This window comes from Monodelphis domestica, chromosome 5 (assembly GCF_027887165.1).
Source record: "Monodelphis domestica isolate mMonDom1 chromosome 5, mMonDom1.pri, whole genome shotgun sequence".
Lineage (NCBI taxonomy): Eukaryota > Metazoa > Chordata > Mammalia > Didelphimorphia > Didelphidae > Monodelphis > Monodelphis domestica.
The window spans coordinates 103,527,052-103,543,866 of NC_077231.1; the positions used below are offsets into that span (position 1 = coordinate 103,527,052).

The window sequence follows — 16,815 nt, forward strand, 5'->3', positions numbered from 1 at the left end:
TCAGAGTTATGGTTACTAGCTGTGTATTTCCCAGCATTTTGATTTCTGCTCCTGGTCCTGCCTTTTCTTCTTTCACTAGTTCCTTCTACACCAATGTTTGTTTATAGTCAGTTCCCCTACTTCCCCCACACCTTATTTTACTTCCCTTTCTACCCCCCTCCCTTCTTATTCCCTCCCTTATTTTCCCCTGTAGTCTTTTTTAAATTCCCCCCCCACCCTCTCCCTCCCTTGTACTGCTTCCCTCCCCACCAGTCTGTTTTTTACCCTTCTACTCCCCTATAGGGCGCAAATCTATTCTCTTCCCCAATGGATTGGATTGTTCTTCCCTCTTTGGGTCAGTTTCAAAGCATGTAAGAGTTGAGTATTTCCTATCTCCAACCTCTTTACCCTTCCAGTGTATCGATGTTCTTCCCCCTCCCGCCATGAGCTTCTTTGTGACATATAAATTTACCCCCATTTGTTTCTTTTCCCATTTTTTTTAGTATTAACCTCTTTTTTTTAGCACTGGTTGTGTGTATACACATACACACACACGTATATGTATTTATGCATGCATATATCTATATACCTATTTATGTCTTGTCCTTTCATTCTATACAGTTTGTCACTGTTCCCTCTGAGTGTAATTCTTCTAGCTGCTCAGGTGATAGCAACAGTTTTTAAGAGTTACCAATGACCTCTTTTCTTATAGGGATACATATCATTTTAACTTATTGAATCTCTTAAAAATTTTTGTTGTTGTTTTGTTTTGTCCCCCCCCCCTCTTTTTTTAATTACCTTTTGATGATTCTCTTGAGTTCTGTGCTTGGACATCAAATTTTCTGTTCAGGTCTGGTCTTTTCTTTACGAATGCTTGGAATTCCTCTATTGTGTTGAATGACCATACTTTCCCCTGTAAGAATATAGTCGGTTTTGATGGGTATTTTATTCTTGATTGTAGACCTAATTCCCTTGCTGTCCAGAATATCATATTCCATGCCTTTCAGTCCTTCAGTGTGGATGCAGCCAGATCCTGTGTTATCCTCACCATGTTTCCGTGGTATCTGAATGGCTTCTTCTTGGCAGCTTGTAATATCTTTTCTTTGGTCTGATAGTTTTTGTATTTGGCTATAACATTTCTTGGTATTATCAGTTGGGGATTAAATACAGGGGGTGATCTGTGGATTCTATCAATCTCCACTTTCCCCTCTTGTTCTAGGATCTTGGGACAGTTTTCCTAAATAATTTCCTCTAGTATTATGTCCAGGCTTTTCCTTTTGTCGTGGTCTTCTTAAATTGTCTCTTCTCGAACAATTTTCTAAGTCGTCTGTTTTGTGAATGAGATGCTTCACATTTTCCTCAATTTTTTCATTCTTTTTGTTTTGTTTTATAGTGTCCTGCTGCCTTGTGAGGTCACTTAATTCCAGTTGTTCTATTCTGGTTCTTAAAGATTGGATTTCATCTCTGGCTTTTTGGTCATCCTTTTCCTTCTGGTCTGATTTTCTTTGAAAATTGTCTTTCATCCTCTTTACCTCATCTTTCATCTCCTTTGCCTCATCTTTCATCTCCTTTGCCTCATTTTCCAGCTGGTTGATGTTGGCTTTCAAGACACTATTTTCTCGTTTTAGTTCAAGTGCCTCTGTTTCCAGATGACTTATCTTAATTTTTAAGTTCCTTTCCCAATTGTCTTCAGCCTCTCTTAGTTGTGTTTTGAATTCTTCCACAGCCTGTATCCAATTCGCTGGGATTTCTGATTTATCGTTTGTTGATCTCTCCCCCTCTGTTCCATTTGCTGAGTAGAAGCTGTCTATTGTAGTTTCTTTCATCTTTTTCTGTTGTTTGCTCAAATTCACCCCTTCTTTACTCCCTATATTTGTCTGTGCTCTTGCTCCTTTCATTTTTTTGTTTTTTGGGGCTTCTATCTGTCTCCTCTCTTGGAGCTTTAACAGAAGATCTCTTGGTGTAGTCTCTGGGGGAGGGTTGTTGGGGATTTGAGCTTCCCTGTTCTCTGGAGGCTTTTGATTAGCTTAAAGTCCAGCAGTCAATGAGGATAGGTGTGGAGCCTGGGCTTCCCTGAGTTCTGGAGACTTTTGATGGGATTAAGTTCAGCTTAGTTGGGCTGGGTGTGCTCTGAGTCCTAAACTTCATGGAAGACTGGAGCAAATATGGAGGATCTCCAAAGCTCTGGCCAGGCTGCCAGATCTGTGCTCCCTCTCCAGCTCCTTCCCTGACATCTGTGTTGGACACTCTGAACTTGGCCAGCCCTGCTCTCAAGCTTTGTCTTTCAGACCAGCACCTTTGCCCGCCCAGAAGTTCCCGCTGCTGCTGGAATCTCAGTGCTCTGGGTGGGAGGGAGGATGGGTCCTGGGACCTTCCTTCTGTCTTTCCCTTAAACCCGAGTGCTCTCAGATTCTAGCTTTTCGGGGGGCATACCTTTTGAATTAAGTCCAGCAGGAGGGTTCCTTGACTTGGCATAGGTTTTACACTCATATAATTTAGCTAACAAACTTGTAGGATCTCAAAAGGAGTGAATGACAGGTTCATGAAATTGGGATTGCCACTTGCAGAAAAGAGCAATATCACTATCATCAATATGTATTGTTCTACCATAAACCCTGAGATCATCAAAGAAAAATTTTATGAAGACCTAATCAACAGCATGCCAAAAGAAGATATACTTGTAATCTTGGTTGACTTTAATGCCAGAGTAGGCACAAAGTATCAGACATGGCAGAGAGTCCTTGGGAAGAATGGAGTTGGAAATAGCAACTTCAGTGGTCACTTTACTGATATGTGTGGCTCATGGCCTTCTCGTCACCAATACTGTCTTCTGTTTACCTAAACACAACAAAATTCTGTGGATGCACCCTCACAGCAAGCATTGGCATTTAATACATTATGTTACTATAAGGAAAAGAGACAGGATATGAGAGTGATGAAGCTTATACATGGTACAGAGTACTGGATGGGTCATAGACTTGTCCTCTCCAACATTCTCTAAAACATTCACATTCAACAAAAGTGGCAGCCCCAAGACAAGATGATTACCAAAAGACTCAACATCAGCAGATTAGAGCTCTTCTCCATGTGCGAACAGTTTGCTGCTTCAAAATTGGAGCTGTGTTCTATGAACAAAACAAAATTACAGTTGCTCAAAAGAAACATGAGATGTACAAATTTTGAGATCTCTATCCCCAGGTTCATATGAACTATTTATGCCTGACCTGTGGTAGAACCTTTTGAGCTGAAATTCATCTGATCAGCCACAGTTGGACACACCATCTCTTGACTCAGACATTTTGATGTCATTTTGGTCCTCGTTGAGTATGAAGGACAACAATGACTAATTTCAAAATTGTCTCCTAAACATCTTCTCTCACCTAACTGTAGTCTCCAATCATTCTACCCCCTCCTTGCTGCTTCAGGCCATCACCCCATATGCTGGCCTTAATATGTGCTGTCCTCTTAATAGTTAAAAAATTCAGTTTTATACCATCTTCTCCCCTTGAATTCTTTGCTCTTGTGTTCTATCTCTCTGCTCATCCTTTTCCAAGTTCTAACCCTGAATTACTCACCATCTGCCTTCTCTCTCCAACATGAATACTTCTGTACAACCCTGGAAGAAATCACACAATTGTGCTGATTCTGTCCACCACACTTGTTATATAGTCCCAGCTGGGCCCTCACCACTGGGTGCCAATCCTTTTATTCTTCCCTGGATTGATTCTGTCATATTTCCCATAGTGTCTGTCCCAAACTTTCTTCACTTTACATCCCCTTCTTCCTTTATTTTGTACAGGAGGACCCTTACCTCCACATTCACTTACAGAAATTCTAGAAATACTTTATAGTCTTGTGAAAATGACATGGGAGTCCTTAGAAAGCAACTTTAATTATTGAGCCTTTCTTAAGTAGTTCCCAAGTGCATGCTAGCTCTGGAGATAGAACCAAGGCCTGGCTTGATGCTATCACTGGTGTAGGGAGCTCCCCAGGGAGGAAACCTTTTCCCCTCCCCCCCATGCTGGTCAGTACATTCTCTATCACTTACCATCTTAGAGAGGTTCCTAGACACTAAGAGGCTAAGGGACATACATACACAGGATATCCAGGATGGGTCAGGGGCAGGCCTTAAACCCAGGTATTCCTAACTTTGACACCAGCTCTCAGGGCATAGTATAGTGGTAATCTCTTGGTGACTGAGAATGACTATTGTCTTTGTGCATATCATCTATTGATGTACCCTCATGTGGCTTTGAAGTCCAAAGGCTGAGGTGCAGAGTTTGTGGCACATGGGGCATGGGACACCAGTTGTTATGGGAGGTGCAGTTGTGGCCTGGTGTCGACGTTCACGCGCAGCGGCAAGACGTCGACATCACTCATCTTCAAAGGTGGTGTTAATGTGGGTTTGCCAGCTGCTTCTGACAGAGGCAGCCAGTTCTAGTTGCTTTGGTGTCATGCCAGCCCACTTCAAGTTTGACTTTAGCTGATCCTTGAATCTTTTCTTTGGTCGGCCTTGTTTCCTGAGTCCAGCTGACAGTTCACCATAGAATACCTGTCTTGGTATTTGCTGTGGGTCCATGCGGATGACGTGTCCAGACCATTGTAGCTGGGCTTTGAGGACCATGCCTTCGATGCTGGTGGAGTTGGCTCTGTCAAGGACTTCCTGATTGGTGATTCGTTCCTGCCATCAGATCCTCATGATTGACCGGAGGGAGCGTTGGTGGAATTGCTCCAACTGCTTCATGTGCTTCCGGTACAGAGTCCATGTCTCACAACCGTACAGGAGCGCACTGAGGACCACTGCGTTATACACTTTGAGCTTCATCGCAGTGCTTACACCTCTGTGTTGGAGGACTTTGCAGTGCAGCCGCCCAAGTGTCTGGCTGGCCTTTTGGATCCTGGCATTAATCTCGTGGTCTAGGGACCCGTCGTTGGCGATGGTGCTGCCCAGGTACTTGAAAGTGTTGACGTTAGAAAGCTGCGTGCCATCGATTATAATGCACGGCTGGTTAGTTGGCCTCCCTGGTGCAAGTTGGAACAGCACCTCTGTTTTGCTGAGGCTGATAGTCAGGCCAAACAGTTTTGTTGCGGTGGAGAACCTGTCCACAATGGTTTGAAGATGATTTTCTTGGTGGGCCATGAGAGCACAGTCATCTGCAAAGAGAGCTTCCAGGATGAGTCTCTCTGTTGTCTTTGTTTTTGCAGTCAGGCGGCGAAGGTCGAATAGTGAGCCATCCAGCTGGTATTTGATGTAGACGCCCAGGTCTAGAGCCATTACAGCATGTCGTAATACTTGGGTGAAAAATAGGTTGAATAGTACTGGAGCGAGGACACAGCCTTGTTTCACGCCATTGGAGATGTTGAAGCGATCGGAAGTCTCTCCATCAGATAGGACTTCCCCTGTCATGTCGACATGAAAGAGCTGGATCAGTTTGATGAATTTTGCTGGGCAACCGAGCTTGCTGAGTATCACCCACAATGCGTCCCTGTTCACTGTGTTGAACGCCTTTGTCAGGTCTATGAAGACAATGTAGAGACTCAGGTTCTGCTCAAGGCATTTTTCCTGTATTTGCCTCACCATGAAGACCATGTCGATGGTGCTGCAATCTGGTCGGAAGCCACATTGTGATTCAGGCAGGTTCTGCTCTGAAACAGATGACAGGAATCTGTTGAGTATAACACGGGCAAGGATCTTTCCAGCAGTGGAGAGTAGTGAGATGCCTCTGTAGTTGTCACAGGCTGCTTGTGAGCCTTTGTTCTTGTATAGGGCTACGATGGAGGCATCTCTGAGTTCTGGGGGCATGTCTTCCTCTTGCCATATGCTGGTCAGCACTATGTGGAACGCCTGGAGTGCCTTTCCATTTAAGGCCTTGTACACCTCGGTAGAGACAAAAAAGAAAAGGTCCCCGAAAGAGGAGACAAATTCATAAAAACAAGGTAGATTTTGGCAGGGGGAGTGTGTCACAAAAGCCCATCTACAGGAAATGGTCCCAGAACAGGGTTTTAAAGGAACACAAGGGATGTTAAGAGACTGGGATGAGGTAGGAGGACATTCCAGGCACAGCCAGGATAAAGGCTCAGTGGTGGGCTCTGTGTCATGTGTAAGAGATAGTGAGAAGGCCAGTGTGGTTGGATTGGGCTACTATCTCTGTACAAGGAAAGCAGGGCAAGAAGCTTGGCCCTAGGTTCTAAAGTATTTGAATTGCCAAGCAGAAGAACTTCTACTGGTTTTCCATGACTTGTAACCATCCAGCAATAACAGAATGAAATTGGTTTGAAAAAATGGAGTTTTTGCTTCAGGGAGAAGCTTAGATGTGATTAGGTCCTAGTGTCCAGTAAGGAAAGCAGCAGATTAGGAGTCAGAGGGCCTGAATTCATATTCTGCATCTGTTACTCATTCCTTGGACAACTGAACAAGTCCCATAATTTCTCTGGATCTTTTTCCCATTTGTTGAAATCTTTGATAATCCTGAAGGTCTCTTCCAGCCCCAAAACCCATATATTTTCTGGTGATGCCTTATTGTCTCCTTGTAAATTCAGAAATGGGCATGGTGCCAGATGTTCATGACAGCCATCAAATGTGCAGATGAGGTGTGTTCTGCTGTGTGGTATGGGGAGAATGGCAAATGAAAAGGAGGTGAATGGTACACCAGAAAGCTGCCTTAATCAGTGGCTGTGCTGTTGGTGCTGCTAGGGTGGAAAATGAAAGACACAGCTCACTTCTTAAGACACCTAGTCCAGAAGCACCATATGGTGTCAAGGGCAAGCCTCTCTTTGTGTAAATTTGTCTTTCTGCTATTTAGTGTGCTTATGTTGTTAATCACATAAAGATGTAATAATTCAGGCAGCTTCAGAGTGCAGTCCTATTCCTATCACTGATAATCTAAAGTGATATGACTGAAAATGAAGATTAGACAAAAATTACTGTGTAAGATTTCCACCTGGAGTAATCAATATTTTGGATATTATCAAATGATTCATTCATGTTATGTGATTATTCTTCTATTTGAGACAATCACCGAATGCTAGCTTTGGAAGGCATGTCAGAGAGCCTTTGGCCCATGGTACCTGAATAACATCCTTCCCATAGGTAGTAGGTAAGTCCTTGGCCAGATGCTCCTTGAAGATCTTCAGTGATGGGGACTTATTCCAAGGCAGCCTCTTTTCCTCATTTTTCCATGGGCCCTGCGGGAATTAGCTCCTCTTGCTCATAGTTCTGTCCTTAGGCCAATCAGAAAACTTCCTTGCTATTATTTGATGACTTTTCCAAAGCCTGAACACAGTCATTAATGCCCACCTACCCTCAGTTTTCCCTTCTGCAGATGAAACATTCCCATTGCCTTCCACTAGACCTTGAACAGCACAGTCTCCTCATGACATCTTGGATGGTATCCTTTATGTATTCCCCAGCTTGTCATTGTTTTTCCTGAAATATAGCATCCTTATGGTCTTCTGGCAATTATAATGCTGCCATTTTGATTAAGGTAGGCAGTCCAGCAGAACACCAGATTTATTCTTATAGGGAGGAAAAATCCAAATCTATGTCTCTTCCTTCCCTTCTTGTCTCTACTCAGTACTGCTCCTAGGTCACATGAAACACAACTACATCTTAGAATTGATTACTTGAGAGGTGTAATGAAAGGAGCGTGATTCAGTTTAGCAATCTTTGAGTGCCTACTGTGTGCAGGAAGACCTGTGGTCAGGGCTTTGTTAGGGCATTATTAGTTTATGCAGAATGGTGTCTGTCCCCTGTGCTGGTATATGACAACATATGTTGTGTGTGTGATAAAACATACAATGTGATACAGTGGATTTGGTATTAGTGACTATGGTTCCAGGACTTTAACATTTTTTTATTGGGGGGGGGGGGCAGCAAGATGGCCCAGTGACTTGAGAGCCAGGCCTAGAGATGGGAGGTCCTGGGTTCAAATCTGGCCTCAGACACTTTCTAGCTGTGTGGCAAGTCACTTAATCCCCATTAGCTAGCCTTTACTTTTCTTCTGTCTTGGAACCAATAACTGCAAAGACAAAAGCATGCCTCTGCCTTCAAAAAACTTCTTTTGGAGATACTAGTCTGTTGCCTTTCAGGCCTGTCTGTACTCTGAAGAGCTTTAGTAAGTTCAAAGTTCCTTCCAGTGACTCAGATCAGAACCCGACAGTGCCATGTCAATGGCTGCCCATCATTTGCCACGGGATATCTGTCCAACATGGGAGGCCTTCCTCATTCTCTCCTCATGGGAGTTAGGTCCCATTGTTACATGCTAGCTCTGTTGTGAATAACTCATCTTCTCCTGCTGTCCTGTGGTTCTCTGGTGACATTTTCATTGATATTTCTTACTAGTTATATACCCTTTCCATGTTATTCATTTTTAATTCTTTAGAGTCTTTGATATTCCATGATTTGCTGCTGTGTGGCAACACCAGGAAATTGTTGGTATTTAAAAGATTGGCTTCTGCTTTTAGGGGAGCTTGACATCATTCACATGATTTTTGTCATCTCTGGAATGCAATCCAGCCCACTCTCCTCTTTCTGTTCAACTTGAAACCCAGTTTATTCATCTTTATTATCTATTCTCGTGTATATATATATATATACACATAATATATATATATGTACATAGTAACAGACAACCTGTATTCTAGCATGTCTACCCAAATGTATGTGGTAATGAAGGCAGGATACATTTTTCATACAAATGGTCAGATCAAATTTTTTAAAAGTGATTATAGATCTCTTCTGTAATCAGTACTCTGCTGTATTCCCAGCTTAATGTAATCAGCATAGTGTCACCTGAAAACTGGGTCATCTGAAGGACCTCCCCATCCAAAGGGAATCTCTCTTCAGTTTGGGCTCTGGGGTGGCTCTGATCTCTCAAAGTGGCAAACACCCACTTCTAGCTAGCTAGCTAGCATGCATTCCCCTGTTTTAGGACTGACCTGATTTGATCAGAGAGTTGTTGAACTAGGTTATTTCTTTTGTTACCATTTTTAAGAAATTGTGAATGATTTGAATATATGAATGGGAGGTCCCTTGTTATAAAAGCATTTTCCAGATTCCAGATTGCCTGCTAAAAGCTGCTATTATTTTTAAAATGAGTAAAACCTTGATACTGATTTTTCCCAATCCTTTGTCACCTAAAAGTTTAAGACTTGAAGCAATTCTAATTAGTTTAATGATCTGGTTAACCAAAGTTTTACTCTGTTAGCATGTTTGGTTTTGAGTCCATGCAGTGTCCAAGTAAATAAATTGCTTTTGCCTTTGGGACAGGTATAATATCAGCATGAAAAAGTGTCAGAAATTAATGATTGTATGTTATCTTCCCTGTTTATTTTTAGAAGTTATATTGACACACCCCATCCCTCTGTTGTTAGTTTTCGTTTCACTTTGCTTTGAAAGGGATTTTTTATTCTGTTAAGTTTTTAATTTAGAGAGATCAATGAAAACCAGAACAAAAATAAGCTTTATGTCTGGCTGAATTTTTCATTATTTCATTTTATCCTAAGACTCAAAAGAAGCATTTTCTATTTTTAGCTGTGAATTCATCAACGGGTGTTTGCAGTGATAAAATCCCTTCAGGCAGCCAAAGACCTGGCAAGCAGTGAGCACTGCTTTTGGAGTGGAATCATTTCAAGGCAAGGAGTCACAGGGAAAGTCTGCTGTTGAGCATTTATTTTCACATTTTAAAAACAATTTAACAGAGCATAGCACCCTTTTTTTTTCATACTAGTTCTGTGTTTTGTTGGTCAGAGAAGAACCATATTCAAACTTCTTAGAAAAAATTTTCAGATGATGCCAGAAAAGGTTTGGGGTTAGGGTTATGAATATGAATAGAAGCCTAAACCCTAATGGTTATTGTCAAAGAAAAATACAGATAAAGTGGATATTAAATCTGGTTATAAGATATTGGATTAAGGAATATTGTGACAGTGAGAACACTTCGCAATATCTAAACAAAGCATCCAAGCAGTAGGAGGCAGTGATTTAGGAGACTTGTTTGCAGCCCTTTAGAACCAAGGACACTAGAGAATGTTGAAGTGTGTGCTGTTGGGGGTTACACAGGGAAATTAACCTTCTTCCTGCTTTTCAGCCTCTTTGAGGAAGGTGTTCATTAACTGTTAAAATCCAGAAATACTGGTATAACCCACGACTTTTATGCCTTAGAATGGAGGCCTAGAGAGATGGAGTAAGGACAACAGGAATAATCCATTATGGTCCCAAAAGTCAGTGGTGTATGTATGCTCTGTTCATGCCTGCCTATGGGTCTTTTGTTCATGCTAGTTCCCCTTCTTATTCTACTGCTGCCTGTCTAAATCCTGCCTGTTGCTAAGAGATAGAAAGGAGAATTAGTGGAATAGACTTGGGGTAAATGACCTCAGCAAGACACTTTATAATAAACCCAAAGATCCCAGCTTTGGAGACAAAAATCCACTCTTTGACAAAAACTGCTGGGAAAATTGGAAGACAGTATGGGAGAGATTAGGTTTAGATAAACATCTCACACCCTACACCAAGATAAACTCAGAATGGGTGAATGACTTGAATATAAAGAAGGAAACTATAAGTAAATTAGGTGAACAGAAAATAATATGCTTGTCAGATCTTTGGGAAAGGAAAGATTTTAAGACCAAGCAAAAGCTAGAAAAAATTACAAAATCTAAAATAAATAATTTAGATGACAATAAATTATAAAGGTTTTGTACAAACAAAACCAATGCAAACAAAATTAGAAGGGAAGCAACAAATTGGGGAAAATCTTTATAACAAAAACCTCTGACAAAGGTCTAATTACTCAAATTTATAAGGAGCTAAATCAGTTGTACAAAAAATCAAGCCATCCCACAATCAATAAATGGGCAAGGGACATGAATAGGCAATTTTCAGTTAATGAAATCAAAACTATTAATAAGCACATGAAAAAGTGTTCTAAATCTCTTATAATCAGAGAAATGCAAATCAAAACAACTCTGAGGTACCACCTCATATCTAGCAGATTGGCTAACATGACAGCAAAGGAAAGTAATGAATTCTGGAGGGATGTGGCAAAGTAGGGACACTAATTCACTGCTGGTGGAGTTGTGAATTGATCCAACCATTCTGGAGGGCAATTTGGAACTATGCCCAAAGGGCATTAAAGAAACTGTCTGCCCTTTGATCCAGTCATAGCAATGCTGGGTTTATACCCCAAAGAGATAATAGGGGAAAAGATTTATATAAGAATATTCATAGCTGCACTGTTTGTGGTAGCAAAAATTTGGAAAATGAGGGGATGCCCTTGAATTGGGGAATGGCTGAACAAATTGTGGTATATGTTGGTGATGTAATACTATTGTGCTCAAAGGAATAATGAACTGGAGGAATTCCATGTAAACTGGAACGACCTCCAGGAATTGATGCAGAGTGAGAGGAGCAGAACCAGGAGAACATTATACACAGAGACAGATACACTGTGACACAATCAAATATAATAGACTTCTCTACTATCAGCAATTCAATGATCCAGGACAATTCTGAGGAATTTATAAGAAAGATGCTATCCACATTCAGAGAAAAAACTGTGGTAGTAGAAACACAGAAGAAAAACATTTGCTTGACCACATGGGTTGATGGGGATATGATTGAGAATGTAGATTCTAAATGATCATCCTAGTGCAAATATCAATAATATGGAAATGGGTCTTGATCAATGACACATGTAAAACCCAGTGGAATTGCACGTCAGCTACAGGAGGGTGTTGGAGGGAGGGAAAGAATATGAATCTTGTAACCAAGGAAAAATATTCTAAATTAATTAAAGCTTTCAAAACAAACAAACAAACAAATAAATAAATCCTGCCTGTTCTTCATACTCCATCCCAAGGCCTTACTGTGCATTGTTTCTAAGGCAGAAGAGGGGTTAAGTGAATTGTCCAGGGTCAAACACAGCTAGAAAGTGTCTGAGACCAGATTGGAATCTAGAACTTCCTGTCTCTAGACCTGGCTCTCAATCCACTGAGCCACACAGTTGCCCCCTCCTAATAAATTTTTAGTTATTACCAAATAGTTTTAAAGCTTTTTACTTGCTTTTGAATTGTTCCATGTGCATTACTTTTGTCTTACGAACATATTGGGCAGCAGGACATCATAATTCCCATTTGTATAACTTTTTTATGAAGTACTTTTTTTCATTAGCAACCATATGAAGTAGATTTTTCAAATAGTATTTCTTCACTTTCATAGGAAACATAAAACCCAGAAAGGTGGAGTTGGATTTCCACCCATTAAATGTTGGACTGACTTTCTCTTGGACTTAAATTTAGGCCAATGTTTTCATAATGCCATAGGTTCTTTTTGATGCTTTTATGTTTTTAAAACAATTTGGATTTTGAGTTTCTATAACAGTTAAGCCTCAGCTGTATAATTACTAGACATACAGCTTTGGATAATTAGAGAAGGTGTAGAGATTTAACTTTAATCAGAACATAGCATTCAATATCACATTGAAATAGAATATAGAGACATGAGAAATGGCGGGTCTGAGAAGGTGGCAGATACTGAAGCCCTCTAGGAGAGCCTCAGCCCAGGAACAATAGCTGGAGGTGACCACAGGAGTTGAAGAGTTGAGGAAGAGCCTGGAGAAATGGCCTCTAATCATAATCAGCAACAATGCTATTTCCAGAGGGACCTAGAGCAGAAGGCTCCTAAAGAAACATTCATTATGACCCATGATCCACAGGAAAGACTTCAACCATTAAGTTATTATTCACTGCATTAAGAAAATCATGCTGTACACTACAAAATAAAGACTGTGCAGCACCAACAGAAAAAATTCTGCCTGCCTTTAGAATTATTTTTAAAAGGTTAAGGGAGAACATCAACAAGAAACAATGGAAGCGGTAACAGTGGAAAGCTATTTACTGGAAAGACTGTTTTGTAATATTAGAAAAGGACCAAGGAGGTTAATAAAGATTGTTTAAAAAAATCCATTTAAAATAATTTTTCCTATTTGCTTGCTCTAATACTTGGCTAAACGCTAATGGTCAGACTAGTTTGAAGTTCCAAGGCCTCTCCAGGACTGTAGCACTTCAGGCCCAGCTTGTGCAGCAGACAGACTACTTGTCTAAACTTCAGTGAGGGAGAATCACTTCATTTATTAATTTTGACTTCTTAGCTGAGAAACAACTGCTTTTGTGATCTTGGGGAAAATGACATCTGTTCCTTATTTTTTTAATGTCTCATCTATTTTGTCTTTCAGTAAAGTATTAATTTACAAATAACTTCTTTTTTAAAAGGGAAGCTTTTTAGCATACTTGCTCAAAAACAAAGACTTAAGGCAGAATCTGAAAGTTAAGTGTTCTTACCTAACTGCTTAAAGTAGGCCAACAATTTGGAATCTAGTGTTGAAGTAAAATTTGTACATTTCCTGGAGTTCTTTATTATTTGAGATAACAACTTGTCCCTGAATACTAGGACAGCAGTGCCTTTGGCCTAACACCCTGTAAAAGCACTATGACCATATTTTAAATTCTTAAAAAAAACTCACACTATCCACACCCAGAGAAAGAACTATAGGAGTAGAAACAAAGAAGAAAAACAACTGCTTGATCACATGGTTCGATGGGGATATTATTGGGGATATAGACTCTAAATGATCACTCTCTTGCAAATATTAATATGGAAATAGGTCTTGATCAATGATACATGTAAACCCCAATGGAATTGCTCATTGGCTATGGGAGGGGGTGGGAAAGAACATGAATCATGTAACCATGGAAAAATATTCTAAATTAATTAAATAAATAAACTTTTAAAAAATCATCACATATTTGTGTCTGAGCCATTTGACTGGGACATAGAGGCTACTTTATCATGCAATCTTTGGTTTTAGTATTGTTGTGAGTGGTGGCTCCTCAGTTCACTCTCTAGATACCTCCTTATATATCACCCTATCTAGAAACCTCTCTCTCTTGTCCTGAGTAGCACCTATTTTTGTGCTGTCATTGTTGGGGGTTAAGATCTTTGACTCTTGGAGGAGAAAGAGTAAAAGGGATCACACAGCCCAGCCCCTCACAGCTCTGACTTTGTTTCCTCTCCTACATCTCTGTCTTCAGACTTTCTCTCCCCAGCTTCAGGCCAGAAGTCCAACAATGAGGGAAACAAGTTTTCAAATATTTTTAAGATTATTAAATGTTTATATGGCTTTAAATATGCCATAATAAAACATAGGACTAAGAGTTTCAAAATTAAAACATTTTCATGTCTTAAATGGCAATCTCCATTAGATTCATGGATCATCTAGTATAGAATTAGTTAGAATTAGAAGGGGCTTTTAGATCAGCTTACCCATCATCTCATTAATTTTATGGAGAGGAGGAATCTAGGCTAATATGAATATTTCATATTAGTTATTTCACTGGGTTGTTGCAGGGGAAACTCTTTAACTTTTAAATCCTCTCAAAACATAGGCTTTGGACTATAGCACAGTATGCCACATAGGCACAGACTTTTGGGGCAGTGGTTGCTCATGCTAATGGAAAATGCATTTCCTGAGGGCTTAGACTAGAAAAGCCATCCAGTTTTTGTTTTTGTTTTCATACACTTATATGTATTCAGATTATAATCCCCAGGTGTAATTTCTGACAGTTTGAGAGGTGCAGCCTGCTGCTCTTTGCCAAGCTTATTGTACAATTGCATTCCTTCACATGGCTTGGAAAATCCAGTCATTGCGACCTCTAGTTCATCATGAACTAGCCGACTTCTCAAGTTGCTTCTAATTCTAAGTCCCTCCAATTCTGGGAAACAAGCACAACTAACCAATTTTTTTGGGAACTAAAAGTAAAGAAATCTAATAGCTAATAAATAGTAAAAGCACAAGGTCTACATTTATGCTGTCGTGTTTTTCAAAAAATGTTACTGTTAACTTTTTGTTGGACTTTTCATCTTCCTGAGATGCTAACATGTTCGATTCCCATAGCTTTTGTATAAATGAGTGCTATACCTCTGATGAGATTTTTGTCTTCTCTTTTCAGGATCTTGTTTTTGTACTGAATGTAGCCTGGACTGATCTCACGGGCTTCGAGAGCCCTGGGATACTGTCAAAGGTAAACCTACTACATTTGTGTCCGTTCTATAATGAGAATGAATGGGGCAGGAACATCATATGGATAATCAGATTAAAGTCTTCTGATCCTTCCCTGACTCCCCATTGTATACAGAAGGAAGTCCAAGTCCTGGAGAATTGGGAGAGAAAGCATATGGGAAAATACCTGGAGGATGGGGTACAAAAGTCTATGTAAAATTTCCCCCCCAAAAGAATGGGAAGATTGAAGCCCTCATCACAGACTTTGACTTGAGGAAACCTTAAGAGGTCATCGGGTTCAGCTTCTTCATTTTACAAGGGAGGAAATGAAGGCTCAGAGCATCTAAGTGATTTGCCCAAGCATTACACAGATATCAGACAATGTTCTTTCTCCTAGAAAGTGCCAATGATGAAGGGGAAGTCAAAGGGCTGGTTGACAGAGCAGGGTCTTAGAGGAGGCATAAGAAGGAAGAAGAGCAAGGACACATCTGATTCTAACACAAGAAGAAAAAGTAGAGAATTGGAGATGAGACTGAAACAAGTGAGAAGTGGAAGAATGTCACTAAGAAATGAATCATGACTAGAATTTCAACAAGGAAAGGGTATTCCCAGCAAAGTGAACAGAGCAAGGATATATAGTTGGGAGAATGAAGGCTGAGTTCAGGAAGCAAGATGTCCAGTAGACTTCTGTGGAAAAGTAATTCCTACATATGGGTATGAGGTGACATCCAATGTAACTGGGAAACAATGTGGAAGGGTTGAGGCTAAAAAGGAGGGAATAACCACCAGAAAAACAGATTTCCTGATTCTGGCAGGGTATGGGGGCAGTTAAAAGGAGGAAAAGAAAAGAACTAGTTTCTAAGTAAGTGCCTTAGATGACCTCTTAGACAACTGAGGGATGTCCAAACAAATTTCATTATGTGAATATGATGGGATACTATTCCCTGTGAGAAGTGACCAGAGAGATAATTTCAGAGAATTCTGGGTAGTTTGAACTGATGTAGCAGAGTGAACCAAACATTTTGTCATGAAACATCCCTTTAAAAGACCTAATAATGGACCATTGCAATGAGTAGCCACTTGTCCGAAGGACATCAAATGAAGGATGTCACCCATCCACTGGCAGAGGAGGGATGAATCCAAAGAGCAGAAAGAGAGAGAGATTTTTGAACATGGCCACACATAGATTTGTTTTGCTCAATGATGCTTTTTTGTTCCAGGTTTTTTATTAAGGGAATGATAAGCTACAGTGATTTCTTTCCAAAGAGTACCACTGTCTCGTTTTTAAATATTCACGAATGAAAAAGAATAGATGAAAGTTCAGAATATGGTTGGTATACACACCCAGGACAATCTGGATGCTGCCTCTCACTTATTATATGCTTCCTTTAAAAGCAAGGGATTTAGGGCAGAGCTAGGTGGCTCAGTGGATAGAGAGCTAGACCTAGAGATTAGAGATCCTGGGTTCAAATGTAGTCTCAATCACTTCCTAGTTGTGTGACCATGGGCAAGTCACTTAACCCCCATTGCCTAGCCCTGATCACAGATGACAAAAGGTATGGGTTAAAAAAAAAAAAGCAAGTATGACCTAGAGGTTCATGGTTTCATAGAGATTGTTTTGGGGGTTCTGAATATAGGAAATGTTCCTTTTGCATGTTTGATTCAGAACATAAGTAAGTACAGACATCCCAACTGAAGTTTTCACTTCCCACTGTCTTGTTTTCTCCTTATCCCCCATTCCTACCTCTTTGCTGATAAGACTCTCCCGAACACCAAAACC

The 16,815-nt window shown here is 40.4% G+C and overlaps 1 protein-coding gene and 1 pseudogene across 10 annotated transcripts in view; both read left to right on the forward strand.

Moving 5' to 3' along the window:
- Positions 1-16,815, forward strand: part of TNRC6B (trinucleotide repeat containing adaptor 6B) — a 272,807-nt gene that overhangs the window by 37,728 nt on the left and 218,264 nt on the right. For 7 of the 10 annotated variants that reach the window (XM_056798978.1, XM_056798992.1, XM_056798980.1 and 4 more), the window contains exon 2: positions 14,986-15,057. The exons of the other annotated variants lie outside the window; for them this stretch is intronic. The gene's annotated coding sequence lies outside the window, so the exon portion shown is untranslated. The remainder of the gene's footprint in view (positions 1-14,985; positions 15,058-16,815) is intronic. 10 annotated transcript variants of the gene reach the window in all.
- The window catches only part of LOC100010773 (retinitis pigmentosa 9 protein homolog), a 38,240-nt pseudogene that overhangs the window by 17,422 nt on the left and 4,003 nt on the right, over positions 1-16,815 (forward strand).